Consider the following 6462-nt stretch of genomic DNA (forward strand, 5'->3'; position numbering starts at 1 on the left):
TACGAAACTTGAACCTCTCTTCCAAGGACGGAGCACGTGACCACTTGACATAAGCGGGGGTCACCCATGTCGTGGCAACGGGGTTTGGCACCTCCCAAAGCGGCCGAGTGGCCCACCACCTTTCAAAGAATTCCACAAGCTCAGAGTTCCGGAAAACATTCTCTTGGACAAGAGTATCTTGAGCGGGCACCTTTTGTTGACGCCCCATTTGTCTCATGAGCCTTTTGGGATATATGAAGGAGACAACCTTCAAGCCCACCACCATCAAAGAACGAGGACTAGCACCCGAAGCGGGCAACCCCGTGAAGGACCTCAAGTGCCACCACGACACCACCCAACGGATATGAGGACCTCCCTCCTCCGCCAATCTTGCGGCCCAATAGGCCTCGGTGGAAGCAAAACTATCCGGGTACAACTTCTTACTCATGGTAAGATGACGGAAGGACTAAGAAGAAGGATTAACCGGAGGCTCTACATACCTTAGCCTCTCCAATAGCCACACTTGGAGGATCCTTGGGGATCCGAAAGAGGGAGCTTCTCCACAAGAGCCTTCCTTGTCCAAAGCTTGGATAATCTCTCCAAGCACCAACCATGATGGATCTCTACCATGCTCCATTTGCTCAATCACATGGATAAGGGTCATGCTACCATGGCATCTTGGCTCCTCCTTCTTCAAGACATCAACAAGGAGGTACACATGGACAAGGCAAAATGCAAGAGCCCTTCTCCTAGCCACCTCCGAGACATTAGCATCTAATCGGTTTGAAAAGATGTTGATAAGAGCCAACATATCCACACCATGTGGAGCAAGAAGAAAGTTGACTTGGCTTGTTGATAAGCCCAACATGGAACGGAATTTCTCCTTGTAGCACAACCGAGTCGGAGGAAGCACCGGAGCACAACCCGGCCACCCACCAACGGCTCCAACTTCTTCGGCAAGAGGACAAATTTCACCTTTCGGGAAAACGAAAACATGATGTTTCGAATCCCAAAACCGAGAACATGCTTCAAGAAACGTAGGTTGCACCTTGACTTGATGAAGCACCAACAATTGACCAACTCCCATGCAATCGAGTTGATACTTCTCGGGAGGCGACAAATCCCGACACCATTGTCGCAATGCGTTCTCCAAAGCATCCATGAAATATTTTTGTGGAAGAAAAAGATGTTTTGTAGAGATGTTTTTCGTATTTCGGATGATGAAACAATGAAGCGCAAACGTCCCTATTTATACAAAATGATCAACGCGTTTTTCAGAAAAAGAGGAGAGCCGGCTTCCATCGCCGAGTAGCTCGCGCCTCTTTGAGGCTTCCCCAGGATTCCCGCTGTTGACTTGTCTCTTTCAACATGTGTTTTCTCCTGACACCTCAAACCTCCCGCCAGGAACCTCGCGCCTCTTCGGGATGATCCGGAAAATTTTGTGTTTCTTCACACTCATATTTCCTTGTTTTCGCGTACGAAATCCGACACGGTTTCCGTGACGCAGCTTTAAACATACGGATTTTTCTTTCTTTTTTTTTTTAAAAGAGGGAAGGGCTAGTCGCCCTGATCCGCGATGGATCGTTTCCATGTCAGTCGAAATTCCGAAATTTTTTCGCTTTTTCGCAATTTTCCGGCAAAAATCAAAATCGAGAATTGATAAACACGACATCAATTTTCCTCAAAATTCAAGCACTCACAAATTCGAGTCTTGACCTTAAAAGCCAAATACAGTCGCAAAAAATCCTTTTCTAAAACTTCGTTCCTGACGGTTTGAGTTTTTCTATTTTTTCGAGTCAATTTTCAAAATTTCAATGCAATTTAATTCACGACACGAGTTAATTGCTCAAATTTTCAACAATTCCTTTTGAATTCCGAACGTGGCGATTTTGTCACGGAATTTTCAAAATTCATTTCAAAATTTCAATTTTAACTTCAAGTCATCTTGGTTAATTTTGGTTTTCAATCAAATGCTTTTACGTGTTTACGTTTATGCGTATATGCTATATGTTGCCTGTTTTCTATACTAACGATGCAGGAACTGGTGCAAAGCAAAAGGAGAATCGACAGCCAACAAGCGCTCCTCCGAAACACAAAAAAAAAGCCAAAAATCACAAAACAAACCACAATCCAAAAACACATATATACAAACCGCCTTACGCAAAATACATTGACAACGTCTATCATACAGACACTAGCCTAAAACAAACATCTATCATACAAATACTGGCCTAAACCAAACGTCTATCATATAGACACTGGCCTAAAACAAACGTCTACCATACAGACACTGACCTAAGACAACGAACTGGGGGCTATCCGCTACCTACCGAACTAAGCACCTCTATCCTCTCAAACAGAAAGGAAAGGGAGCAACATGGGAAACAGAGGAGCAGCAGTGAAAGCAGAGGAGGTTACCATGACGATAACCCCCCGCTCCTGCTCCACGACAAAAAGGAAGACAGTGTCTGGCAGATTTTGGATGATGGGGCGACCCAGAACCATGATGCGATGCACCATTCCGGTACTGAACCCCACTCATTAGCCACCCTGTCCATGAGCCACAACGAAAAGGACAAACAGGCCATATTAGCCGCCCATCCGGATCTCTGCAGACGACGACCAACGATCGATACCCGATCATTGGCCGGATAAAGGCCGCCAGGGAGAAACACAACCAAGCCTGTAACAAAAAACAGTCGACTCTCCCCCTCCGGGATCGGCTTCCTCCTCCAAAGCCTCGACAACGGACCCCATCGGTCCCAAGCGATACCCTGCGATAAAAAAAAAGGGCAACAAACAAAAAACATCAGCCGAAATTTCGGCATTACGACGGCATGAAATGGATAAACCCAAAAACAAAAAAAAAACACAACCTGCAATACAAAAACAAAGGGCAATCCCGCCCCAAACCACTCACAATCCAAGACACAAAAAACGACTCGCCCCTCTTTTCAAGCAAAAGACGAGTCAAAATCACAAAAAAACGACATTTCAAGAACCATACAAGGTCTGCCAATAACCCAAAATACATTACCGACACAATGGGGATTTTTCTGCGGCTCAAAAAGGCAATTCATACGCTAATTTGAGCCCGAGCCGGTCAAAAATTCAAAAACGACCGCAAAAAGGCAAACGTGATTTTATCACGCTTCAACATGACCTAAATTACCGATAAGGTCCATTTCAAGGCAAACTGACTCAATTCAAGCCCAAACAGACGCTTATTTTGTCAGACGTAAGACCGTCGCAAAAGGCAAAAATTCTATTTTGCCCACAAACATCCAACAAAGGTCCTTAGATGGCAAACACGGGTTTTCCCAACTACAATACAACCTAGTGGGACCCACTACCCAAGCAAATAAACTTGGCATTGTGAAGTGAGACGGTCTCTCGCCTCACTCACGTTTTTCGAACACACGGAGCAGGAACGGGGACCAAAATGCAAACTAAAAGCACCCCTATACTCCTAAACAGGTTTCTAACCTAATGCAAACATCAATTTCACTCGAAATTGGCTCAATCGAAAACGCCCAATCTGATTTTTTAGGGCAAAATCTGCCCTAATTCAACTAAGTTAACAATCAACAAATTTGAAAGGATTCAAGAGGAAGTACTTACCTTGAGATGACATTTGTTGACAATGGCACGAGTGAAAGCAAGCTAGAAGGTCCTTTAATGGTGATTTGGCGAGATTTTGAGGTTGAAGATGAATAATCATCCGCAGCTCAACCTCGCGTCTTTTTAACAAGAAATAGGGAAGTCGGCTTGCATCGCCAGGTGGCTCGCGCCTAAACCAGGCCTCCCCTTTTCTTTTTCAGCGAAATTTGGGCTTTGGCCCAATTTCCCACAACGAACTTCAAAATTTTCGTTGACGATATGAATGTCGTCATTTCCTCGAAAACAAACAAAACAAATAGTGAAAATTTAAAACTCGCTATTTTCAAGCAAACGGCGAACAAAACTGCCAACTTCAAAAAATAATAGCGAAAGTTCGAAAACCACTATTTTCTCCAAATTTCGAGCAAATGGCGATCAAAACCGCCAATTTCAAAAATAATGGCGAAATCAAAATTCACCATTTTCCTTCAAATTTTCCAAAATAATGGCGAAAATTCAAAAACCGCTATTTCAAGCAACGGCGGCACATAAACAGTCACTTCAATCAATAGTGAAGATTCCAAATTCACTATTTTCATCACATGTCAACGGCGGTACATAAACCGTCACTTCAATCAATAGTGAAGATTCCAAATTCACTATTTCTGTCAAATGTCAACGGCGGCACATAAACCGTCACTTCAAACGCTATAGCAAACTCAAATTTGCTATTTTCCTTCAAAATTAGAGCAAGCGGCGATCAAAACCGCCACTGCAAATTCAAGCCGACGAATGGTGAAAATTCAAAATTCACTATTCCTTCAAATACCAGCAGGGGGCTCCCTCGCGGAACCCGCTCATTCCAAAAACAGTGATAGTGAGAATCCATACTCGCTATTTCCCCAGTGACATCACGAGTTCGCTGCTTTCAAAACAAGCCCATTCGACGCGGCTACTCCCATGGTCCATTAACCGACCATACCACTGGCTGGCGAGCCTTTGTCCGCACCCTTCCAAGGATACATCCCAAAGATGCCTCGGGTACATTTCATTGTCTCGGCTGGCGAGCCTTACAACGCATCTCGGCTGGCGAGCCTTACAACGCACCATGGCTGGCGAGCCTTTGCCCGCACCCTTCCAAGGACACATCCCGAAGATGCCTCGGGTACATTTCCTTGTCGCGGCTGGCGAGCCTTACCACGCATCACGGCTGGCGAGCCTTACAACGCACCATGGATGGCGAGCCTTTGCCCGCATCCTTTTAAGGACAGATCCCGAAGATGCCTCGGGTACATTTCCTTGACTCGGATGGCGAGCCTTACAACGCACCATGGCTGGCGAGCCTTACAACGCATGGCGGCTGGCGAGCCTTACAACGCACCGCGGCTGGCGAGCCTTACAACGCACCATGGCCGGCGAGCCTTTGCCCGTACCCTTCCAAGGACACATCCCGAAGATGCCTCGGGTACATTTCCTTGTCGCGGCTGGCGAGCCTTACAACGCATCGCGGCTGGTGAGCCCTCCTCACATACGCACCATGGCTGGCGAGCCTTTGCCCGCACCCTTCCAAGGACACATCCCGAAGATGCCTCGGGTACATTTCCTTGTCTCGGTTGGCGAGCCTTACAACGCATCGCGGCTGGCGAGCCCTCCTCACATACGCACCGCAGCTGGCGATCATTTATCCGCAACAATGCAAGGACATATCCGAAGATGCCTCAGGTATGACTCCTTCTTATGGCTGGCGAGCCTTTGTACGTAGTCTAACGGACTTTAAACGACCTACACGGATAGTCGACAGACTCTAAACTGTTCCCGACGACAGGTCCTTGACTCGTACCCTCGAGTCGCCTTGGCATCGCCCTTCCCGACGGCAGGTCCTTGGCCCGAATCCTTTCGTGCCGCCTCGACGTCGCTTGGGTCTTCAGGTTGTAATCTTCGATTGACCTGGGGACTCTACTTTGACTTTCGCCCTGTCCAAGCCTCAGTCAAAGTAGGGGCTCTGTAGATACCCAGTATCTATTGAGACTCCAATAAACACCCGATGATTATCGGACTACAACATGTTTTGGGATCGCAGCGTTTGATCGACAGTTTGTGTACAACTTTACGTCTGAAAACATAAAACGATTTCGAAAACAAAACATTTCAAAAATACCTGGAGTGTTTAATGCACGGCGACGGGGTCGCAATGACACTAACTAGAGTCAAAACCGACACCGGACCAAAAACTGACTCGAAAATTCAAATCCCGACTCCAACAACGAGTCAAACCGAGTCAAACGCAAAAACCAAAAATATCTCAAACCTTCTATGCTAAGTTTTCCCGGATTTATGTTGGTCAAGTACCAAACATGTGACTACAAAACCTAGGATAGAACAAATCATGATTGCGTTTGTTGTGATAGTGACAACACAACTCGAAGTGCCGCGACGTGGCTCGCGCCTCTTTGAGCAGCCCAGGTGGCCACGTCGCTCAAAACTCACACAACCACTTATTCTCCTATAAATACCCCTCAAATGCCACCCATTTGAGAGTTACGCGAGTGTCCGCCCCCTCTTTTCTCCCTTAAAATTCTCGACTCGAATTCTAAAGTCACAATCCGACGCGTGTTTACGACCTACCAATCGTAAACATGAGCCTTACACATTGTTTGGTACCGTCATCGTGCATTAAATCACTTGTCCGACCACTTTGACCACTACACCATCAATAAACTTTTAAAACACTCTTTTACTTACCAAAACGGTTTTAAACCGAGTTTTTTCCCATCAAACAAGTTGTTACACTTACGTCGGTCACTCGCCATAACCAAACATGTAAGTATGAGGGTGTAAAAATCCTCTTTTATTATATTTTCATTTGTTTCATGACTTTAACAT

The sequence above is a fragment of the Silene latifolia genome, chromosome 9 (assembly GCF_048544455.1).
Source record: "Silene latifolia isolate original U9 population chromosome 9, ASM4854445v1, whole genome shotgun sequence".
NCBI lineage: Eukaryota > Viridiplantae > Streptophyta > Magnoliopsida > Caryophyllales > Caryophyllaceae > Silene > Silene latifolia.